Source organism: Lathyrus oleraceus, chromosome 7, assembly GCF_024323335.1.
Source record: "Lathyrus oleraceus cultivar Zhongwan6 chromosome 7, CAAS_Psat_ZW6_1.0, whole genome shotgun sequence".
Lineage (NCBI taxonomy): Eukaryota > Viridiplantae > Streptophyta > Magnoliopsida > Fabales > Fabaceae > Lathyrus > Lathyrus oleraceus.
The window spans coordinates 4097706-4120633 of NC_066585.1; positions in this window are offsets into that span (position 1 = coordinate 4097706).

Consider the following 22928-nt stretch of genomic DNA (forward strand, 5'->3'; position numbering starts at 1 on the left):
GGTTGATGCTCACTCATTTGTGTTTGCTTTATGGTTTACACACATTGCACATTGAGATCATCTATTGCTTATTGATTGTTATCTGTTTGTCTGAGTTTTATACTGATTTGTTTAGTGTTTCCACAGGTACCTAAGTTGCTTTAAGTTCATTTGAACTTTGCTTTTGCTTGGTTGCTTAACCACTTAGGTATAATCTCTAATCTTCATGTAGTCTGGAAGACCTACTGTTATTGGTAGGCACCTGTCTGAAGTCCTCCTTAAGGGGCAATGCTTGTGATTGTTTAATTTTTGTACCAAGCAGGAAAAGTCCTCTTATGAGGCAATTGGCAGATAAAAGAGATGTGTAATCCATCTCCTGCTACTCAGTGTGTCATTCACCTTGCTCACACCATGTGTTGATGCATGGTGAATAATAACCCAAGATCTTATAAAGTCCATTTGTGGAGAAGAGTTCCAACTTTCTGAACTCCCACACCTTCCATTGATCAAAGCTCTCCCTGACCAGGGATAAGAGCTATGAGGCACACCCCTCATCTCCTTTTCATCTGCTTCACCCTAACTCTCAATGTTAGGGTTAAGAGCTCAAAATACCCCATTCCAGTTGGCTGTAAAGCCTAACCTTGCTTGAGCCTAATTGATTGTATATAGTGTGTGCTAATTGACTTGTTTGTTGTTTACTTGATTCATCTGTGCATATTTGCTTGAGTGTGCCTTTGTGCATTTATCATCATCATTTGTATATCATTTCATAAACTTTGCTTTGTAGCATTTGGTTTTACCCATGGAGTAGGCAAGCATAAGACCATTGATTGGCAGTTGTGTCCTATGATGTGGTGGGAGACTAGTATAAGTCCATTGATTGGCATCTGGTATCCATGTTTCATTTTGTTTTGTGAGACTAGTATAAGTCCATTGATTGGCATCTGGTATCCATGTTTGCTCTTTGCTTTAGGAGATTGGTATAAGTCCATTGATTGGCATCCGGTATCCATTTTGTTTTGTGAGATTGGTATAAGTCCATTGATTGGCATCCGGTATCCATTTTGTTTTGTTAGATTGGAATAAGTCCATTGATTGGCATCCGGTATCCATTTGCTTTGTTCATCTATTATTTGCTTGTTGCCTTTTCCAAAGGAATCACTTGGATCATCTACATATGATCTCAAGAGGTGAACATCTAAGAAGTTTTACTCCTTCACCCTCCCACCTTTTGTTTCTTGAAACCTCCATTTGCATGTTAACCCAAAACCTGAAAACTATTGTGCAAACATTTTCATCTCTTTTCAAATTAGAAACCTAGGCCTCAAGCCTTTGATTTTCAAACTTCATTTTCATGATACTTCTTTTGAATTGAATCCTAATCATACTTTGACCACTTTTGTGAATAAATCCTAATTGGTTAATTTCACTCATTCAATTGTTTTGTGGCTTTGTCCATTCTTGATAAGTTTTCATACATTAGCCATAGGTTTGATTTATCCTAGTTGGTTGATGTTAATCTCACCTTTTGTCCTTAGTGATTGAATTGTAAGACTTCCTTGCTTATTATAGGGTTAACCCCTCACTAGCAAGTTGAAGCTTTTCTCACATGGTGGACTTGTTGTTCGTATAAGGTTGAGTTTTCTCCCGTGGATAACGAAAGACCTTAGGGATTTTATTTTAAAATCAATCCATTCATATTTTGGAAATCTTTTAGGCGAACTACGACGTTTTGATCCTTACCTTCCATGGAAAGGTACGTAGGCAACGGGTTCATCCGTTCAAACACAAAAATAATAAATCTGTATATTCTTTTTCTCATCCCTTCAATCCATGTTTGTACAATAAATATTTCATAAACAAATAACATTTCGTACAACAAGTTGTGAAAAGGGCTCCCTAGGATTACCTAGGACGTTTTGGGTGCCTAACACCTTCCCATTGCGTAATTAACCCCTTACCCAGATCTCTGATCTTTTCATTAGTTTTCTATGTGTAAAACTTCTTAGGCTTTTGTTCGCTTTTTAGCCATTCCTTTGGATAAATAAAAGTGCGGTGGCGACTCGATTCTTTGTATGCTTTGCTTTTGATTTAATCAATAAATCATAAAGTGACGAATACACCGCTACAGAACCTCTTGTAGAACATGGTTGGCAGGTTTAAACCCTAGTACACTCCCTTTTGGGTGGTTCTTTACCTAAACTCCATGCTCGTGACTTACAACAAACCCTTGATTCATGGTTGATCCGTTCATGTATCCTTAATATCAATGGAACTAGGGTGTTGATAAGGTGTAAACCATAATCCACCAAAATGGATGGTTGATATTAAGGATAACATGATCCATCCCATGACCTTTGTTTGGTGTGCTTTGCTTGATCCTTGAGTGTGATTGTTGCATTCATGCATTCATGCACCCATTTGCATTCATATCATCAAAATAATAAGAAACTTTTCAAGGAACTTAAGGGGTTTATTTGCAAAATTTTCAGACATGGAAAGACAAAGAAGGAATACAAAGAAGTACAGTTTCAGACAACCAGACTCGAAAGAGTTAAGGAATCTGACATCCTATGTAGTAGATCCTTTGGGTTTCAAGGCTCGTTTTGGGAAGCTTCTTCCTCTTCTGACTACTCAGGTGGATGAAGTATTGGTGAGTGTATTGGTGCAGTTTTATGATCCCTTTTACCGTTGCTTCATGTTTCCGGATTTCCAGTTTTTGCCTACCCTTGAGGAGTATGCTTACCTTGTGGGTATACCTATTCTAGACCAGTTGTCGTTCAGTGGCTTGGAGAGTATTCCTACTTCTCAAGAGATAGCTGACATGTTGCATATAGATGAATCTCTGGTTGGTGCTCATATGACTACCAAAGATGGAATTCAAGGTCTCCCTTCTGAGTTCCTCATTGCTCAAGCTACTATGTATGGGAAGGCCATGAGTGAGGACGCCTTTGAGGCCATATTTGTACTTCTCATCTATGGGCTAGTATTGTTCCCCAACATCGACAAGTTTGTGGATGTGAACGCTATTAGGATTTTCTCTACTCTTAATCCCGTTCCGACTCTGTTGGGTGATACCTACTTCTCTTTGCATATGAGGAATGCAAAGGGTGGTGGCGCCATTGTGTGTTGTTTGCCTCTATTGTATAAGTGTTTTATTTCTCACTTATCTCAGACGGTCGCTTTCAAGGAGAACAAGGAATGTCTATGGTGGTCCACGAGACTTATGTCTCTCACTAATGATGATATCTCTTGGTATAACCATGTGTATGATGGTGTGCAGATTATTGACTCTTGTGGCGAATTCTCCAATGTACCTCTTCTTGGTACATGTGGTGGGATTAACTACAATCCTGTTTTGGCACGTCGGCAGCTTGGGTTCCCCTTAAAGGATAAACCCAATAACATTCTGTTAGAGGGTGTATTCTTTCAGGATGGTAAAGATCCCCAAGGCTCGAAAGCTAGGATGGTTCGCGCTTGGCGCAAGATTCATAGGAAAGAAAGGAAAGAGTTGGGTCCTAAGAATTGCATCGCTTTGGAGCCTTACACAGTTTGGGTTAGGAAGAGGGCGTCTGAGTATCTCATGCCTTACGAGTATCCGAGACCTACACCTATGATTATGGTTGGGCCTTCAACCCTCCCTAATCAAGGAGTAGAGGAGTTGCGAGACGAAGACCGTTCACGTGCCTGGATCCGTGAACGTGAAGAGTTGCTTCAGCAGATTAAGGAGAAGGATGCGTTGATTGAGTTTCTTGAGCATCAGGTTATTGATGACCTTGATGATGTATGGACTTCTCTACTTCCTCAGTCTTCTAAGTTCTGAAAGAGGAAGTATGATCGACTTGCCAAAGAGAAGGCCGATATGGAGGCAGCCTACGAGAGGGAAGTAAAGAGGCTTCGCGCATCTTATCTTCCTGTGTCCCGAGCTTTAGATGATTGTTTATAGGGATCCATAGGATGATTATTTTCCTTTGCTCTTGTATAAGATTGACGATGATGTACTTCTTTTCCCTGATATTATTTGATGAGATATGCCATATGTGATAAAATGCTTAATATTTCCAAAATTTGCAAATAAAACTCTAAAGTTCCCTTGAAATAAAAAACAAATCATATGCACAAGCATTGCATGCATCATATGCATAAGCAGGTTCTGTTTTCGGTCCCTTGCCCTGTGGTCTAACTCTGTGTCCTTCATTTATTTTGAAGACAAACTGACTCACCGGTACTACACTAGAGCCAACATTTCAAGACTGATGGATCACTTAGAGCAAGAGAACCGCGAGCTGAAAGAGGAAGTGGCCAGATTGACTGCCCTAATGGAGTCACTCATGGCTGCCTAGAGCCAGTCTTCTCCGACACCTTCAACTCCTCCCCAGAGAACAGTTATCTCTGAGATTGTCTCATCTACTATGCCCGCTGCCAGTGCACACTTTGTTCCAACAGCCATGCCAACCGGGTTCCCGTGGGGGATGCCTCCCAATTTCATGCCTGAGGGTCCTGTTCCTACCTTTGCTTCTCTGCCGGCATCTAGCCCGGTCCTTGCCGTTCCTCCTCCTGTCGTGCATACTTTGCCTAGGGTAGACGACACCATCTATCATTCTGAGCCGTCTGGGGGTCCAGATGTTTATGAGAAGATGGATGCTATGAACGATCAATTTCTTGAGCTTCGCAAGGAATTGAAAACTCTCAGAGGGAAGGATCTTTTCAACAAGTCTGTTGTCGAACTCTGCTTGGTTCCAAATGTGAAGATCCCTGTGAAATTCAAGGTCCCTGATTTTGAAAAGTACAAAGGAAATACTTGTCCTCTCAGCTACCTGGTCATGTATGCCAGGAAGATGTCGACTCAAACCGATAATGACCAACTACTCATCCACTACTTTCAGGACAGTCTGTTCGGTGCCGCTTTGCGTTGGTACATGAGTTTAGACAGCGCGAACATCCGATCCTTCAATGATCTCGGCGAAGCCTTCATCAAGCAGTACAAGTACAACGTGGATATGGCTCCCGATAGAGATCAATTGAGAGCCATGTCTCAGAAGGATAAAGAAACATTTAAGGAGTACACCCAGAGGTGGCGAGAGGTGGCAGCACAGATCTTGCCTCCGCTAGAGGAGAAAGAGATGACTAAGATATTTTTGAAGACTTTAAGTTCTTTTTATTATGAGCGGATGATTGCTAGCGCTCCTTCTGACTTCACCGAGATGGTGAATATGGGGATGCGTCTAGAAGAAGGGGTCCGTGAAGGACGGTTAACCAGAGAATAAGGCTCTTCTGCCAAACGTTATGGGGCGTTTGCAAAGAAGAAAGATGGAGAGGCACATTCTGTGATCTCCCATGAGAAACCAAGAAGACCCTCTATAAGGAGGAAGACTGTGCGTCCCGCCAGTAAACAGCACCAGGTGGCTCATATAGCACCTGTTTTCAGAGACAATCAATAGTATCAGCAACATAGTAACAATCAGCAACCACATCCGCAATATCAGCAACAACAGCACCGACTGCAGCAGCAGGCCTACCAGCCTCGAAACAGTAATCAAACCAGTATGAGTTACGAGAGGAAAAGGGTCACCTTCGATTCTATTCCTATGACGTACGCAGAGTTATATCCCTCTTTGATAGAAAGGAAGCCGATTACTCCGAGAGACCCACCGGCTATACCTGCTAACCCCCAGTGGTGGTATAAGCCTGAGTTACATTGTGTTTACCATTCTTGTGCTCCCGGCCATGACGTGGAGAATTGTTACCCTTTGAAGACCAAGGTTCAAGACCTTGTGAGGTGTGGTATTCTATGTTTTGAGGACGTAGGCCCTAATGTGAAGAAGAACCCATTGCCCGAACATGGGAAATCTGTCAACATGGTCCAGGGTTGCCCTGGAAAATACAAGGTCAAATATGTCAGTCATATTCAATAGTCTCTGGTCCAGATGCATCGTTTGTTGTGTGACTACAGTCATTATGAGCATGACCATGATAGATGTCGAGTCTGCTCTGTTAACCGATTGGGTTGTTGCCAGGTGCGCAAGGATGTTCAGGAAATGCTAGACGAAGGAGTCATTGAGATCCGTCAAAACTGGAATGTTGATGAAAATGAGCCTGAGGTCAATGTGATCTCTCCAGTGTTCCGGATACCCGATCCTGTTATCATCAAGTACAATGGTAGCAAGCAGAAGGCTTCTCCCGCTCTGATCATTAAGCCTGCTGGTCCTGTGCCTTACTCTTCTAAAAAGGCAGTTCCCTATTGCTACAACGCCGTAGCAGTAGAGAATGGGAAAGGGGTGTCCTTGCCCTCTTCTTCTGTTGTGAATATTGTCGATGTTAGCGGTTTGACCCGTAGTGGCCGTGTCTTTTCAGCACCGCCGAAGCCTCAAATTAATGCTGATTTTGTTGAACGCCCGATCGGGAACGCTGTGAATTATCTGAATCCAGCACTTGCTATTAAGCCCTCATCCGTACTGAAAACTCCTACTTCTGTTGGCCCGAGTGGCAATGTGAAAGAAGACTGTGATGAGATGCTGAGACTCATCAAAAGGAGCGAGTACAATGTTGTAGACCAACTTCTACAAACGCCATCCAAAATATCTGTTATCCTTACTCTTAAATTCAGAACCACACCGAGAGGCTCTGCAGAAAGTTTTGGATGTGGCATATGTAGATCACGATGTCACTTTGGAGCAATTCGATAGCATTGTTGCAAACATTACTGCTTGTAATAACCTGAGCTTTTGTGACTCTGATCTCCCTGAGGAGGGAAGAGACCACAACTTGGCTTTACATATATCTATGAATTGCAAAGACGACGCCATGTCCAATGTGCTGGTGGACACCGGGTCATCATTGAACGTATTGCCAAAGTCCACTCTCTCAAAGCTATCATATCAAGGGCCTCCCATGAGGCAGAGTGGAGTAATTGTGTAGGCTTTCGATGGGTCTCACAAAACTGTGATTGGGGACGTTGATCTCCCAATCAAGATTGGACCAAGTGATTTTCAGATTACCTTCCACGTTATGGACATTCACCCATCGTATAGTAGTCTCTTAGGTAGACCATGGATTCACGAGGAAGGCGCCGTGACATCCACCCTACACCAGAAGCTGAAATTTGTGAAGAACAAGAAACTGGTAGTGGTAGGGGGGAAAGGGCTCTCCTGGTTAGCCATTTGTCTTCCTTCTCTTATATAGATGTTGAGGTTGAAGTTGGAACTCCTTTCCAAGCTTTATCTATTGCTGAGCCTATTGATAAGAGAACTCCTTCATTTGCTTCCTACAAAGATGCAAAGCTGGCCATTGAGCGTGGTGCAACCACTGGTCTAGGAAAAATGATTGAGTTAGAAGACAACGAGTCCCGGGCTGACATAGGTTTTTCTTCTGGTACTTTCAACAAGAAAGGGTTATTCAAGAGTGGAGGTTTCATCCACACTGGTCTAGATGAGGAGGCTGCTGCCGTTTTAGAAGAAGATACAAAGGATTCTGGCAACTTCGTCATCCCTGGTGGGGTCTGCAACAATTGGGTCGTTGTGGATATTCCAACAGTTGTCCACAAGTCAACGTAATAATCACTTTGTTTAAAAACCCTTCTCCCATGCCAAAAGGAGGAGTGATAACATTGTTGGCAACATAAATACAATGATATTTTCATTCAATAAATTCATGTTAAATGTTTGTTTTTCCCATTTATTTTCCTTTTTTGTTTTTGCATGAAATTGGTGATCACATAAAACCCTAAGATATTTTTGAAGACTTTAAGTTCTTTTTATTATGAGCGGATGATTGCTAGCGCTCCTTCTGACTTCACCGAGATGGTGAATATGGGGATGCGTCTAGAAGAAGGGGTCCGTGAAGGACGGTTAACCAGAGAATAAGGCTCTTCTGCCAAACGTTATGGGGCGTTTGCAAAGAAGAAAGATGGAGAGGCACATTCTGTGATCTCCCATGAGAAACCAAGAAGACCCTCTATAAGGAGGAAGACTGTGCGTCCCGCCAGTAAACAGCACCAGGTGGCTCATATAGCACCTGTTTTCAGAGACAATCAATAGTATCAGCAACATAGTAACAATCAGCAACCACATCCGCAATATCAGCAACAACAGCACCGACTGCAGCAGCAGGCCTACCAGCCTCGAAACAGTAATCAAACCAGTATGAGTTACGAGAGGAAAAGGGTCACCTTCGATTCTATTCCTATGACGTACGCAGAGTTATATCCCTCTTTGATAGAAAGGAAGCCGATTACTCCGAGAGACCCACCGGCTATACCTGCTAACCCCCAGTGGTGGTATAAGCCTGAGTTACATTGTGTTTACCATTCTTGTGCTCCCGGCCATGACGTGGAGAATTGTTACCCTTTGAAGACCAAGGTTCAAGACCTTGTGAGGTGTGGTATTCTATGTTTTGAGGACGTAGGCCCTAATGTGAAGAAGAACCCATTGCCCGAACATGGGAAATCTGTCAACATGGTCCAGGGTTGCCCTGGAAAATACAAGGTCAAATATGTCAGTCATATTCAATAGTCTCTGGTCCAGATGCATCGTTTGTTGTGTGACTACAGTCATTATGAGCATGACCATGATAGATGTCGAGTCTGCTCTGTTAACCGATTGGGTTGTTGCCAGGTGCGCAAGGATGTTCAGGAAATGCTAGACGAAGGAGTCATTGAGATCCGTCAAAACTGGAATGTTGATGAAAATGAGCCTGAGGTCAATGTGATCTCTCCAGTGTTCCGGATACCCGATCCTGTTATCATCAAGTACAATGGTAGCAAGCAGAAGGCTTCTCCCGCTCTGATCATTAAGCCTGTTGGTCCTGTGCCTTACTCTTCTAAAAAGGCAGTTCCCTATTGCTACAACGCCGTAGCAGTAGAGAATGGGAAAGGGGTGTCCTTGCCCTCTTCTTCTGTTGTGAATATTGTCGATGTTAGCGGTTTGACCCGTAGTGGCCGTGTCTTTTCAGCACCGCCGAAGCCTCAAATTAATGCTGATTTTGTTGAACGCCCGATCGGGAACGCTGTGAATTATCTGAATCCAGCACTTGCTATTAAGCCCTCATCCGTACTGAAAACTCCTACTTCTGTTGGCCCGAGTGGCAATGTGAAAGAAGACTGTGATGAGATGCTGAGACTCATCAAAAGGAGCGAGTACAATGTTGTAGACCAACTTCTACAAACGCCATCCAAAATATCTGTGTTATCCTTACTCTTAAATTCAGAACCACACCGAGAGGCTCTGCAGAAAGTTTTGGATGTGGCATATGTAGATCACGATGTCACTTTGGAGCAATTCGATAGCATTGTTGCAAACATTACTGCTTGTAATAACCTGAGCTTTTGTGACTCTGATCTCCCTGAGGAGGGAAGAGACCACAACTTGGCTTTACATATATCTATGAATTGCAAAGACGACGCCATGTCCAATGTGCTGGTGGACACCGGGTCATCATTGAACGTATTGCCAAAGTCCACTCTCTCAAAGCTATCATATCAAGGGCCTCCCATGAGGCAGAGTGGAGTAATTGTGTAGGCTTTCGATGGGTCTCACAAAACTGTGATTGGGGACGTTGATCTCCCAATCAAGATTGGACCAAGTGATTTTCAGATTACCTTCCACGTTATGGACATTCACCCATCGTATAGTAGTCTCTTAGGTAGACCATGGATTCACGAGGAAGGCGCCGTGACATCCACCCTACACCAGAAGCTGAAATTTGTGAAGAACAAGAAACTGGTAGTGGTAGGGGGGAAAGGGCTCTCCTGGTTAGCCATTTGTCTTCCTTCTCTTATATAGATGCTGAGGTTGAAGTTGGAACTCCTTTCCAAGCTTTATCTATTGCTGAGCCTATTGATAAGAGAACTCCTTCATTTGCTTCCTACAAAGATGCAAAGCTGGCCATTGAGCGTGGTGCAACCACTGGTCTAGGAAAAATGATTGAGTTAGAAGACAACGAGTCCCGGGCTGACATAGGTTTTTCTTCTGGTACTTTCAACAAGAAAGGGTTATTCAAGAGTGGAGGTTTCATCCACACTGGTCTAGATGAGGAGGCTGCTGCCGTTTTAGAAGAAGATACAAAGGATTCTGGCAACTTCGTCATCCCTGGTGGGGTCTGCAACAATTGGGTCGTTGTGGATATTCCAACAGTTGTCCACAAGTCAACGTAATAATCACTTTGTTTAAAAACCCTTCTCCCATGCCAAAAGGAGGAGTGATAACATTGTTGGCAACATAAATACAATGATATTTTCATTCAATAAATTCATGTTAAATGTTTGTTTTTCCCATTTATTTTCCTTTTTTGTTTTTGCATGAAATTGGTGATCACATAAAACCCTAAAAAATAAAATAAAATCAATCTTTTCATCTGCATAATGATTTGCCTTGTTTGAATTCTAAATCTTTTCATATCCAAAATCATTATGCAGGTTGATTTCTAAACCCATTGAACATAATGACCCAACACTGTCGCACCTCAAAAATGCGATCCCTCGCGATAGGACGCGGAAAAAATGTTGTTCGAAACAGAGTCGCCACCGAACTTTATTTATTCCTAATGAAGGAATAGGAAAATATCGAGAAAACCTTTAGAAATAAGAATAATGGTCGTCGCAACCATATTCGGGTTCGGGAGTCGATTACGCAAGGGGAAGGTATTAGCACCCCTCACGTCCGTTGTACTCAACGGGAACCTTTTAGTCTGATTTTGCTATTTGACTGTTAATTGACTGTTACTCACTTGCTTCGAGTGATTGGAATTGTTGATAGATATGGATGAAGACCTCAGGAGGGGGAAATGGGAGGTTTTTTATTAGTGTGCTCGCGAAGATACAACAATCTCCTGCCTACGTATCCTTATAGTGCAATAAGGAAATCAAAGCATTCGTAGTTTGGGCTACTACGAATATTTGGTGTGTTTTGTTTGATGAACGATTGTGTAGGTCGGCGTTCTAACGGCTAAACGCTGGCTTGTCTACTCTCGATGGAGGCTCTAGCACTGGTTTATTGGGCGTATTAGAAAGGATTGACAGTGTTCTTTTGAAAGGGTTTTGGTTACGCGGGGGTGACGAGTTGAATTGATGTGTTTGGGTTTGATTGGCTTCGATCGCACGGGGGCGAGAAGTTAGGTTTAATTTGTTGAGATGTTTTTGGAGAACGACGAAAGATTGAGCAATGTGGTGTACACCAATCGTCCAATTCTTTCGAGGAATAACAAGGCGAACACCTTCTACCCCTTTTTTCGTTCGAATTATTTTGAAAGTTTGTTTGTGGATGTTGAATACGCACGGTAGTGAGGCGTGCGCCTCCTACTTGCTTATTCAAGGAATAATGAGGCATGCGCCTCCTATTCCCTTATCCAAGTTTATTTAACGTGTTTTAGTCGGAAGTCGATAATTTATGCAATATGGCGTACGCCAATTATCCAAATAATCGAGAGATGGCGAGGTGAACACCTCCCATCTTTTATCATCCGAGGTTTGAATTGTAAAACATATGTTTAGATGTTTGTATGTGATTTACGAAAATAGTTTGTATTTGAATTGGTAGGTTTGGATTTGGTATGTTTGGAAAGTCGACGATTTGAGCAATGTGGCGTACGCCAATTATTCAAATAATCAAGGAATGGTGAGGCGTACGCCTCCCATTCTCTATTGAAGTTTAAGTTGTTTATTTTACGAAATTGTGTTTGATATAAAAGATGATTTGAATTTATTCGATTGTGGTTTTGAATTAATGACGAAGATTCGAGCAATATGGCGTACGCCAATTATTCGAATAATCGAAAGATAGTGAGGCGTACGCCTCCTATCCTTTTATTATCTGAAAATTTAGAATTAAATGGTTGTAGAATTTGTAGTTGATTTAGAAAATGATTTGAAATGATGGTTGAAGTTTAGAAATGATTTGAAATGATGGTTGAAGTTTAGAAATGATTTGAATTTAGAACCTAAATTTAATTTGAAAAAAAATGATTTGAAAATGTATGATTAAGGTCTAATCGGATGACAAGAACTCGTGCAATATGGCGTACGCCAATTATTCAAGTGCTTGAGAAATAGCGAAGCGTACGCTTCCTATATCTTTTTCATCCCAAAATTTATGTTAAAAGAGAAAAATCCTATTGAAGTTGAATGGTTTGGAAAAAGTGGTTTGAATTTGTGTTTATTAATGAAATGAATTTTTTTTAGTGTATTATTTCATCTACTCGATTAATCAATAACCAAATAGGCCTCATTGTAAGAAAGCCCAAGAGTAAGCTATGTGAGGTTGATGGTGATGCAAAGAGCGATCGACTTACAAGGGCGTTTTAAAATGGGCTCGATATTTGAATCCAGAATTGTAGTTTGTGCTTTTTGAAATTGGTTTGGATTGATGATGAATTGGAATAGAATTGAAAGTGATTATGAAATGATGATGGCATGAAATAGCTTCTTTTTTGGTTTGAAATAATGTGAAGTTTGTGAGAGTGGGAGGAATTATCAATTTCTTTTTTTTGACAAAAATTAACTTATGAAAAATTTGATTAAATCAATTAATTGAATTAATTAAGTTTAATTATCAAAATTATTTGATTAGATCAAATAATTAAGTTAATTAAAATTGATTAATTGAAATTAAACTAATTAATTAAATCAAAAGAGAAAGAAAATGTCCATTAATATTGATTTAGTCACTATGTGTTGAGGAAAATGTGCTCGGAACCGGTTTGAGCATAAGGACAATATAATTAATGTCGTACACAAATTCAAAACTCGGTGAAGGTGTTCCATTGATATATTGAGAATTTGGCGGCTTAACAACATGAACTTGTCGAATCCGCATAAAAATCCGATTTACGCGACAAATGTAAACAGTATCAACTTTAATATTTACAAGTTCGTTTATAATAACAGCAAAATTCAAACTATAATCCCAACATCAAGGTTATGAATCGTTCGGATTCAAATTAATCACATACCACATGGCAAAGTATTTACAGACACTCTTAAGTTTTTAGACCAAAATGATAGCCATTGAAATGGCTCACAACGCCCTTGACAGCTTTATTGAAAAGCTACTGTGTCCACACATTACAATAAAACTTAAAACAGTAGGACCAATTCGTCCAAATATTATACCACAATTTAATAATCAATCTATCTCAATTCTACACCAGCACTTAATTTGTAACATAACAGAAAAAAAAATCGCATCTGAATCCAAACATGAACTACACAAATCAAGCAACCCAGTGTACTTACTACCTATCATAACCGCATGCCAAAATATAGATAAAACAATAAACAGCACAATCTAAAACTCAGATTCAAATCAAGCCAAAAATGAAATTACCGAAAATCAACGAACACTAAATCAGTGACATGACGCAATATGCAGCTGCTTGAATTGAGTCCATTGGAGGCGTATGGTTCTTCCTTCACTGTTTGGGATTTCCTCTCAAAACTGATTTTCTACTCGTAGCCCTGATGAGGAACCGTAGAAGACTAACTACTGCTCCATGACCAAACGTTTCTTTGCGTGTCCATCTGTCTAAAGACCACCTAGAAGACCCATTTTCCCAACTGAGACTTTCTAAGGCTGATATTATCCGGAAAGGCACCACGTGACTTTCGTCACACAAATCCTAACGAGACTTTCAGATGTCCTGTTAGTGGCACGTTGAGGAAACGATCTGACGATTACGTATCAGATCGAACGAAATGCACTTGGGTTGATCTTGGGGCGACACGACTTAAACACGAAATGGGGTCAAAACCAAAACCGCTGATTTCTTATTTTTTAGGGGAGAATCGCGTTCTTGTGCATGTGATAGATAGCGGGTTTGCGGTGGTCGTGTTCGTCGGCGGTGGATGATGAAGGAGTCACCGGTGGTAGGTGGAGATGATTGGAGATGAAGGGTTTATGGATCTAGGCGTGGGTTTTGAAGGGTGAGGAGTGAACGACGTTAGAGTGGTGGTGGATTTGTGAGCGGAAGATGGAGGATGCCGGCGGTTGGGTTTTTCAGCGGTGCAATGGGGTTGTTGAGGTTTGGGGGTTGTGAAAAGGTTGAAGGTCGAAAGTGGTTTTTTGAAGGTGTTGATGAGGAAGACGATGGCGGCGAATGGGTTTTGACGGTGGATTTGTGGTTGAGGTGGGTGGCGGAAGGAAGAAGATGAAGACGAGGGTTTTTCGTGAGGGTTTGTTGAGAGAGTATTTGAGCATAGTAGTTGTAGGTGAGTGATGAGGGAGATGAGAGAATGGTTTCTTTTCTGAGTGATTGTGAGAGAGGGAAGAGTGGGTAGGTGTGAGTTGGAGAGGGGTATTTGACGTGTCAAAGAGAGAGACGTTGAGTGAGTGGGGATTAGTAGGTGGTTATTGAGTAGAAACCGGATGTGAGCAGAGAGAGAGAGAATTATGTACAAGCTGGCATTTTTCTTTCTAAAGAATCCAATGTCATAACTTTATTTTTAATATTATTAATCTGAAAATCCTTATTGTTATTTATTTTTGATTAAAAATATGATTATCATAAATAAAAACTTTAATTATTTAATTTGATATATAAGGAATAAAATGACCTGATTACAAAATGCAAATTGGATATCAATTTATTCGAAAATTAAATCGGACACACTAAAATGACCAGCACACAATATACTTATTGAAAAATACGACATTTTTTCAAATTCTGAAATAAATTTGCACCGATTAAAAGGCTCAGGCGGATCAACATGCAACCGAAACAGCCACTGCTGATTTATTCTTGAATTTTTGAATTTTGCCTGTTTCTTGAGAAATGATTCAACTGATTGGTCTGTATTTTCAATAAATTTATCCTGACTGACATTTTAGGTATTATTCATGATGCAATGTATGTCATGCTATGCATATGATGCAAAAATAAAATGAGACAAATTCTATGAAATTTAAATATGCCCGGACAAAATTGGGGTATGACAAACACCATCTCCCAATTTTGAATTCCCTGTATTTGAGGCGGAAGAAGATGATGTTGAAGAGATTCCTGATGAGATCACCCGTCTACTTGAGCATGAAGAGAAGATCATTCAGCCGCATCTTGAGAATCTGGAAATAGTCAACTTGGGGTCTGAAGATTGTGTACGAGAGGTAAAGATTGGGGCACTTCTGGAAGAATTTGTTAAGAAGGGGTTGATTAAGTTGTTACGAGAATATGTTGACGTCTTTGCCTGGTCATATGAAGATATGCCTGGTCTAGATACTGATATTGTGCAACATTTCCTACCTTTAAAGCCTGAGTGCGTGCCTGTGAAACAGAAACTTAGAAGAACTCATCCTGATATGGCAGTGAAGATCAAGGAAGAAGTTCAGAAGCAAATTGATGCGGGGTTTCTGGTGACTTATACATATCCTCAATGGGTGGCCAATATTGTGTCCGTGCCTAAGAAAGATGGAAAAGTCTGGATGTGTGTGGACTATAGAGACTTGAATAAAGCTAGGCCGAAAGATGATTTCCCTCTACCACATATTGATATGTTGGTAGACAATATAGATAAATTTAATGTCTTCTCGTTTATGGACGGATTTTCCAGATATAATCAGATTAAGATGGCACCCGAGGATATGGAGAAGACAATAGTCATCACACCTTGGGGAACATTCTGTTATCAAGTGATGCCCTTCGGTTTGAAGAACGCCGGAGCCACGTATCAACGAGCTATGACCACCTTGTTTCATGATATGATGCACAAGGAGATTGAGGTATATGTTGACGATATGATTGCTAAGTCAAGAACGGAAGTTAAACATGTAGAGCATTTGTTGAATCCCAACAGGTGTACATTTGGAGTCCATTCTGGCAAGTTATTGGGCTTCATTGTTAGTGAAAGAGGCATTGAGGTTGATCCTGCAAAGGTCAGAGCAATACAAGAGATGGTTGCGCCCAAAACTGAGAAGCAAGTCCGAGGTTTTCTTGGCCGCTTGAATTATATCTCAGATTCATATCCCACATGACTGCCACATGTGCGCCTATATTCAAGCTCCTCCGGAAAGATCAGTCCCATGATTGGACCAAGGATTGCCAAAAAGCTTTCGACAGTATTAAAGAATATCTGTCTGAGCCTCTGATTCTGTCTCCGCCTGTAGAGGGAAGACCTTTGATCATGTATCTGACTGTTCTTGAAGACTCGATGGGTTGTGTCCTTGGTCAGCAAGACGAATCAGGGAAGAAGGAGTATGATATTTACTACCTGAGTAAGAAGTTCACTGATTGTGAGTCTCGATACTCAATGCTTGAAAAGACATGTTGTGCTTTGGCTTGGGCTGCTAAGCGCTTACGCCAGTATATGATAAATCATACGACTTGGTTGAGATCCAGAATGGATTCAATCAAGTACATCTTCGAGAAGCCTGCTTTAATAGGGAGAATTTCCCGTTGGCAGATGTTGTTATCTGAGTATGATATTGAGTATCGAGCTCAGAAGGCTATTAAAGGTAGTATCTTGGCTGACCATTTGGCACATAAGCCTATTGAAGATTATCAGTCAGTTCAGTATGACTTCCCGGATGAGGAAATTATGTATTTGAAAGTGAAATATTGCGATGAGCCTACACTTGATGAAGGGCCAGAGCCTGGTTCCAGATGGAGTATGGTGTTTGATGGCGCTGTAAATCAGTATGGAAATGGTATTGGGGCCGTGATTATTACTCCTCGGGGCGCGCATATTCCTTTTACAGCAAGGCTAACTTTCAAATGCACGAATGATATGGCTGAGTATGAGGCCTGTGTTATGGGATTGGAGGAATGTATTGATCTAAGGATCAAGCATCTTGATGTATATGGTCATTCGGCCCTTGTTGTTAATCAGATTAAGGGTGAATGGGAAACGAATCAGCCTGGCCTCATTCCATATAGAGATTATGCGAGGAGGATTTCAACGTTCTTTACTGAGGTTGACTTCCATCATATTCCTCGAGATGAGAATCGGATGGCAGATGCTCTTGCTACACTTGCTTTGATGATTGTGGTTAAATTGTGGAATGAAGTCCCCAATATCACCGTGATGCGCTTGGACAGACCAGCTCATGTATTTGCAGTAGAAGAAGTAAAAGATGATAAGCCGTGGTATTATGATATCAAGTGTTTCCTTCAGAGCCAGATTTACCCGCCTGGGGCATCTGTAAAAGATAGGAAGACTTTGAGGAGATTGTCAGGAAGTTTCTACCTCAATGGCGAAGTGCTTTACAAAAGAAATTTTGACATGGTTCTGCTCAGATGCGTGGATAGACACGAAGCAGACCTGTTGATGACTGAGGTCCATGAGGGTTCATTTGGTACTCATTCCAATGGACATGCCATGGCTAGAAAGATGTTAAGAGCAGGCTACTATTGGCTGACAATGGAGTCTGACTGCTGTAAATTTGTGAAGAAATGCCACAAGTGTCAGATTTATGCTGATAAGATTCATATTCCCCCGACACTTTTGAATTTGATCTCATCACCATGGCCTTTCTCCATGTGGGGAATTGACATGATTGGCATGATAGAGCCGAAAGCGTCCAATGGACACAGATTTATTCTCGTAGCAATTGATTACTTCACCAAGTGGGTTGAAGCGGCGTCGTATGCAAATGTGACCAGGCAGGTGGTCATGAAGTTTATCAAGAATCAACTCATATGCCAATATGGTGTGCCAGATAAGATCATTACTGATAATGGATCTAACTTGAATAACAAGATGATGAAAGAACTGTGTAGTGAGTTCAAGATTGCACATCATAATTCTTCTCCTTACAGACCTAAGATGAATGGGGCTGTTGAAGCTGCTAATAAGAACATCAAGAAGATCATCCAGAAGATGGTTGTTACATACAAAGATTGGCATGAGATGTTGCCATTCGCTTTGCATGGCTATCGTACATCTGTCTGCACTTCAACAGGGGCAACCCCTTTCTCTCTTGTTTATGGCATGGAGGCGGTACTCCCAGTAGAGGTGGAGATCCCATCAATGAGAGTCTTGATGGAGGCCAAGTTGACTGATGCTGAATGGGTTCAGAGTCGTTATGACCAGCAAAACTTGATTGAAGACAAGAGATTGACTGCCATGTGCCATGGTCAGTTATATCAGCAGAGAATGAAGAAAGCTTGTGATAAGAAGGTCAAGCCTCGTGTGTTACGAGAAGGTGACCTTGTGCTCAAGAAAGTCTTGTCTTTCGCGCCCGATTCCAGGGGCAAGTGGACTCCAAACTATGAAGGTCCATATGTTGTTAAGAGAGCCTTTTCAGGCGGTGCTTTGATACTTACAACTATGGATGGGGAGGATTTCACTCGTCTTGTGAATTCAGATGCAGTCAAGAAATACTTCGCCTAAAAAAATAAAAATTGAATAGCTCGCTAAGTTGAAAACCCGAAAGGGCGGCTTAGGCAAAAATGAGCGTCTCGGTGGATTGAAAACCCGAAAGGGCGATCCAGGCAAAAGTTAGAGACATGAAAAATGAATATAGGTATCCCGCTAGATTGAGTACCTCATCCTGGGGCAATCTAGGAAAAAATTAGGGATTTGGCAAGTAACTGCATCCTGACAAGACTTTGTTCTACAACTGTCATCCGTCAGAAATCCTTGCTCATTATCAGCCAAAGCTTCAAATACATCGGATTCAGAATTGGTGGAGAAATGGTCATTATGTTCAATGTAGCCCTTTTCCAATATATATCACCAATTTCAAATTTGTAAAGATCTATGGAGTCTTGCGATTCGCAGACTATCATTCTATCAAATAAATTTGAGCCTTTTATCCAATTATTGGCACTCTTATCTGTTTCTATTCAACAAATGTTTTGCATGTTTTGATTAAGAAAATATCATTGTTTTAAACGATCAATTTTTTTTATAATTTGTTTTTAAACAAAGTGAACATTCACAATGTCGAAAGGATACTTAGGAGATCCTCAGTGCTCTCCCAAGAGTGGTACGATCCCCAATAGGGTAAGATTTTTGTCCATATTCCTGGCATGACTGTATCTCCTCCCTCCGGAACCCCTTGTGGTTTATCCTACCAAGTGGATTGCTTGTTGAGAGTCACCTCTCTTCCCTTCAGAAGAGTAGCAATCTTTCTTCCTCAGCAGCTTGGATCTCTTTGGGCAAGAGCGGTATTTGGTGGTTGATCCCGATAAATCCTTTATCTCCTCGGATAGATTCCCCCGTAGAGTTGTTGGTGTGGTGGACCTTATCTGTGATAACTCTCGTCTCCAGCTGGAACGATTGATGATTCATCCCTTGCAGAGTTCTTTGCTTCCTGGTATCTCTGATCCCCAGTAGATTGGATACTCCCCGGTGAACTTGGCTTTCTCTCTTGAGATGTAGTACCGGGTGGTTGATTCCTGGACTTGGTTGCGTTAGATATGTCTGTCTGTCAGCATACATCATACATAAATCACGCATATTCATGCATAATTATAACATTCAGATATTCATGTTGCATTCTTTGCCATATATCGTTGTTTGCTGTCTCCTGCTATTTGGTGATATACTTCCCCAAGCAGACGTGTGTGTCTGATCTCTCCATATAGAGTCAGCTCCATAGGCAGAAAGCGTCTATCCTTTCTTCCATATTCCCCACCGGGTTATATCCTCGTGGATGTTGATTGTTTTTATTCCTTCCCAACACATATACTGGGATGGTTTTCCCCATTGAGTTATATCCTCACCGGGACAAGTCTTGATTTGGTGCGCCTATCTAGTTTGATCCTAGATCGGTCTCTTGAGACTCTTTTCCTGTTACCCCGTGGTAAATGAATAATTTCTCAATAATTAGTAATTATTATCCCCGGCGGAGTCTGCGGTTCTCTACCCTCATACCGGTAGTTGTAAACCCTATTTCTTCCCTTTTTACAGAGTAACTATTTTTGCTCATCTTTAATTGGTGACAGTTATCTTCATCCAATATTCGGTGATGATATCCCTTCATATGCTTGGATAATTGCCCTGATTACGCAATTTATCCCCAGCGGGTCATCTCTCGTCTACCTTGTTGTTGTTGGTAACGATTGTTTCTCCCCTGAATTGGTCATCATTATATACCTAGTTTCGGTATCCCGATTCCTTTTCTTTTCGGTCGATTTATCCTTTATTAACCCAGTAACCGGTTGTGGATAATCGTTCATGCGAGTATATTATCTATGTTCTGATGGTAATAGATAGTATATCTCATGCACTCTCGGGTCTGAAGCCTTTTTTTCTTCCCCAGTTGAGTAAGATTCGTATCCCCTTTGTGGAGTTGAATATCCATCCTGTAATCGAGTTTGCTTTTAGCCCTCTTTTGGATGATGAATGTTTTGGGAATATTCCCCAATTCACGCCTTGGTTGGTCACCTATTATATGCCCAGTAACCGGTATCCCTGGTGTTCCTTCCTCTCTGCTCCCTATTATGACTTTTTGTCCCCTGTGGAGTCAGAATCCCTGAGTTGAAGTATACCTTTTAGGTTTTCCTCATACGTTTTGAAGTTTTTATATCTCTCACCCTTATACCGGTCTTGGATATTCATCTCTTCCTGAGCATGTTGTATCTCTCACCCTCATACCTGGCGTTCAGATCACATGTCTCCTTGAGCTTATTACCCAGTAACCGGTAATACCTCGTCCCGCTGCTTCCCCAGGAGTGTCCTTGTGGACATCCCCAGCGAAGTCCCTTAGTGGATTGTTTTCATCCGGATTTTATCCGAAGTATCCGTTGTGGATCGTTTTTTGCTGTATTTGCATATTCCCCAATACATGCATCTTCGAGTCAGCTTGAGTCTTTCCATTGGATCTTTTCCCTTTGGAATTCTGTTCCCCACACTTTGAGTCGTGACCTGCTCGCGCATTTTTATCCCTTTTCTATCCCCAGGAGAGTCCCCAGGGTCTTGGTCCCATGGAGTGAATTGCTCATATGGATTATCAGTGGCTTCTGATTTCTTTGCTTTTGTGGAGACATATCTCCACAGAGTGCTACCATTTTTCATACCTACATTTGTATCATGAGGTCTCTTAGGGACCAAAATTCGTCTCTTTGTTATTATTTAAGCCCATTCTACCCCGTCGAGACGAAGATTTTAACCTTCACTTCTCCGGCTAGAATGACCTTAAATAGGGGCATCTGTAAGACCCCAATTTTGACCCTAAGATCCCTCATGGCATCATAACATTGCATTTGCATTGCCTCAAGGATCTTTAGCATCTTGGTTCCCTTTGCCTTTAGGTGGGACTCCTTGTGATTGGTTTAAGATCACCAAGCATGCTTGAATTATACATCATTGTTTCTCTTACTTTTGTTTACTAACCAAAAGCACAAAAATGTGTCACTAACATCTTTTGTTTGAAGCTTGAGTATCATCCAAGACACTTTGTGGGGTCTATTTAAATGATCAGTCAACACAAGGGAATGGCTTGAGATACTTCCAACAGGTTCAAATGGGGTCTATTCGTCAGTCAAAACGTTAATCTTGAAGGAGCAAAAGTTTTTTCATGAGCTGTCATGCTCGCTAGGCGAGCAGAATGGGTCGGCTAGCGAGTCCCAAGAAAAGCCACCAGAATCACCTACGCTCAGAGGAACTTCTTGAACTGTCATGCTCGCTAGGCGAAGCCCACGTGTTTAAAAAAAAAGATTGAAAAACGAAAAAAAAATAAAAATAAACAAATAAATAAAATATAACAGAAAAATTTTGGACTTGGGCCTCTCTAATTTGAGCCCACAGGTCCACAAAAATCAGGTTATAAATTCAGAGTTTCAGTGAAACAAAATAATTCTATTCCTATTACCCTGGCAGGAAAAAGATAGTGAGAGAAGAGCTAACAAAGTTCAGAGCAACCTCCAGAGACTGAAGGGAACTCATCGGCAAAGAACCAATTCCCTCTCATATAAACCCTAAGAGCGCTTTGCAAACCCAACCGGGCAATTAAATTTCATTCGATGTCTCCAGTCAGGTTTGCCTTATTCCCATTACTTTATGCTTTTAATTTGAATGCTCTGAATGTATGAGGTATTATGGGTGAATTTGATACCCTTTTGATGCATGTGTTTGACAAGAGGTTTAGGCCTCCTACCCTTGGTTGCTTTTTGTGAGCTTTTTGTGAATTTTAATGGCATGATTCATGTGGTTACATTTTGATTTAGGGGTAACTCTTGATTACCCTATCTTGTTTCTCTAACCTGTTTGTTGAGTTTTGTTTTGTGAGGGCTCATATGACTCTTGCAGAGATGGCTTGCCTGGTGTTCCACTTTATTTGTGGGATACCACCTGGAGGTTTATTCCGATTATCTGTACTAGCTCACTTTCTTTGATGGTGCTAGCTTGAGAGATCTCTGGGTTTCTTATCTCTTTAATTGTTGTTACTTCGGATCTTTATCCGTACGGTAGATCTCTCGATCCCTTTACTTTTCTCGCATGTTACCGATTTCTTAGGTTTGTATAGCCTCTCGTGGCATGTCATTTAAGGTAGCGCGGTTCCTTCATCTAGGACTGCCTTTTTGCATGAGCATCCCTAAACACCCCAAACTCATTGATTTTTCTTCTCCTAAGAACACGTTATCTCCTTCTACTACAGGCGAGTAAGTATCCAAAGGTCGAGCATCCGGTAGATTGCGTAGTAACGTCGTTCACCCCAAAACACAACCCTTACCCCATAGGTGGTCGAACTATATTTTGCTCTGATTTTCATCCCAGATGAGATACGTAGGCATAAGACGCGATGTCTTAGCGAGCACACTCCTCTTTAACCCGTAGGTAGCCGAGCTACGAAGACTCTGATTCTCAGATTCAGATGAGATACGTATGTAGTGGATGTGACGTCCGTGCGAGTCATTTTCTTTTGACCCTTCTTTTAGTAAGTAATACATTAGATAAACATACACGCTTTTCTCATCCCTTCAATCATATTTGCACAAATAAATTTTCACAAAAAAACAACAACCTTTGCATCAAATGTGAAAAGGGCTCCCTAGGAGTACCTAGGATGCTTTGGGTGCCT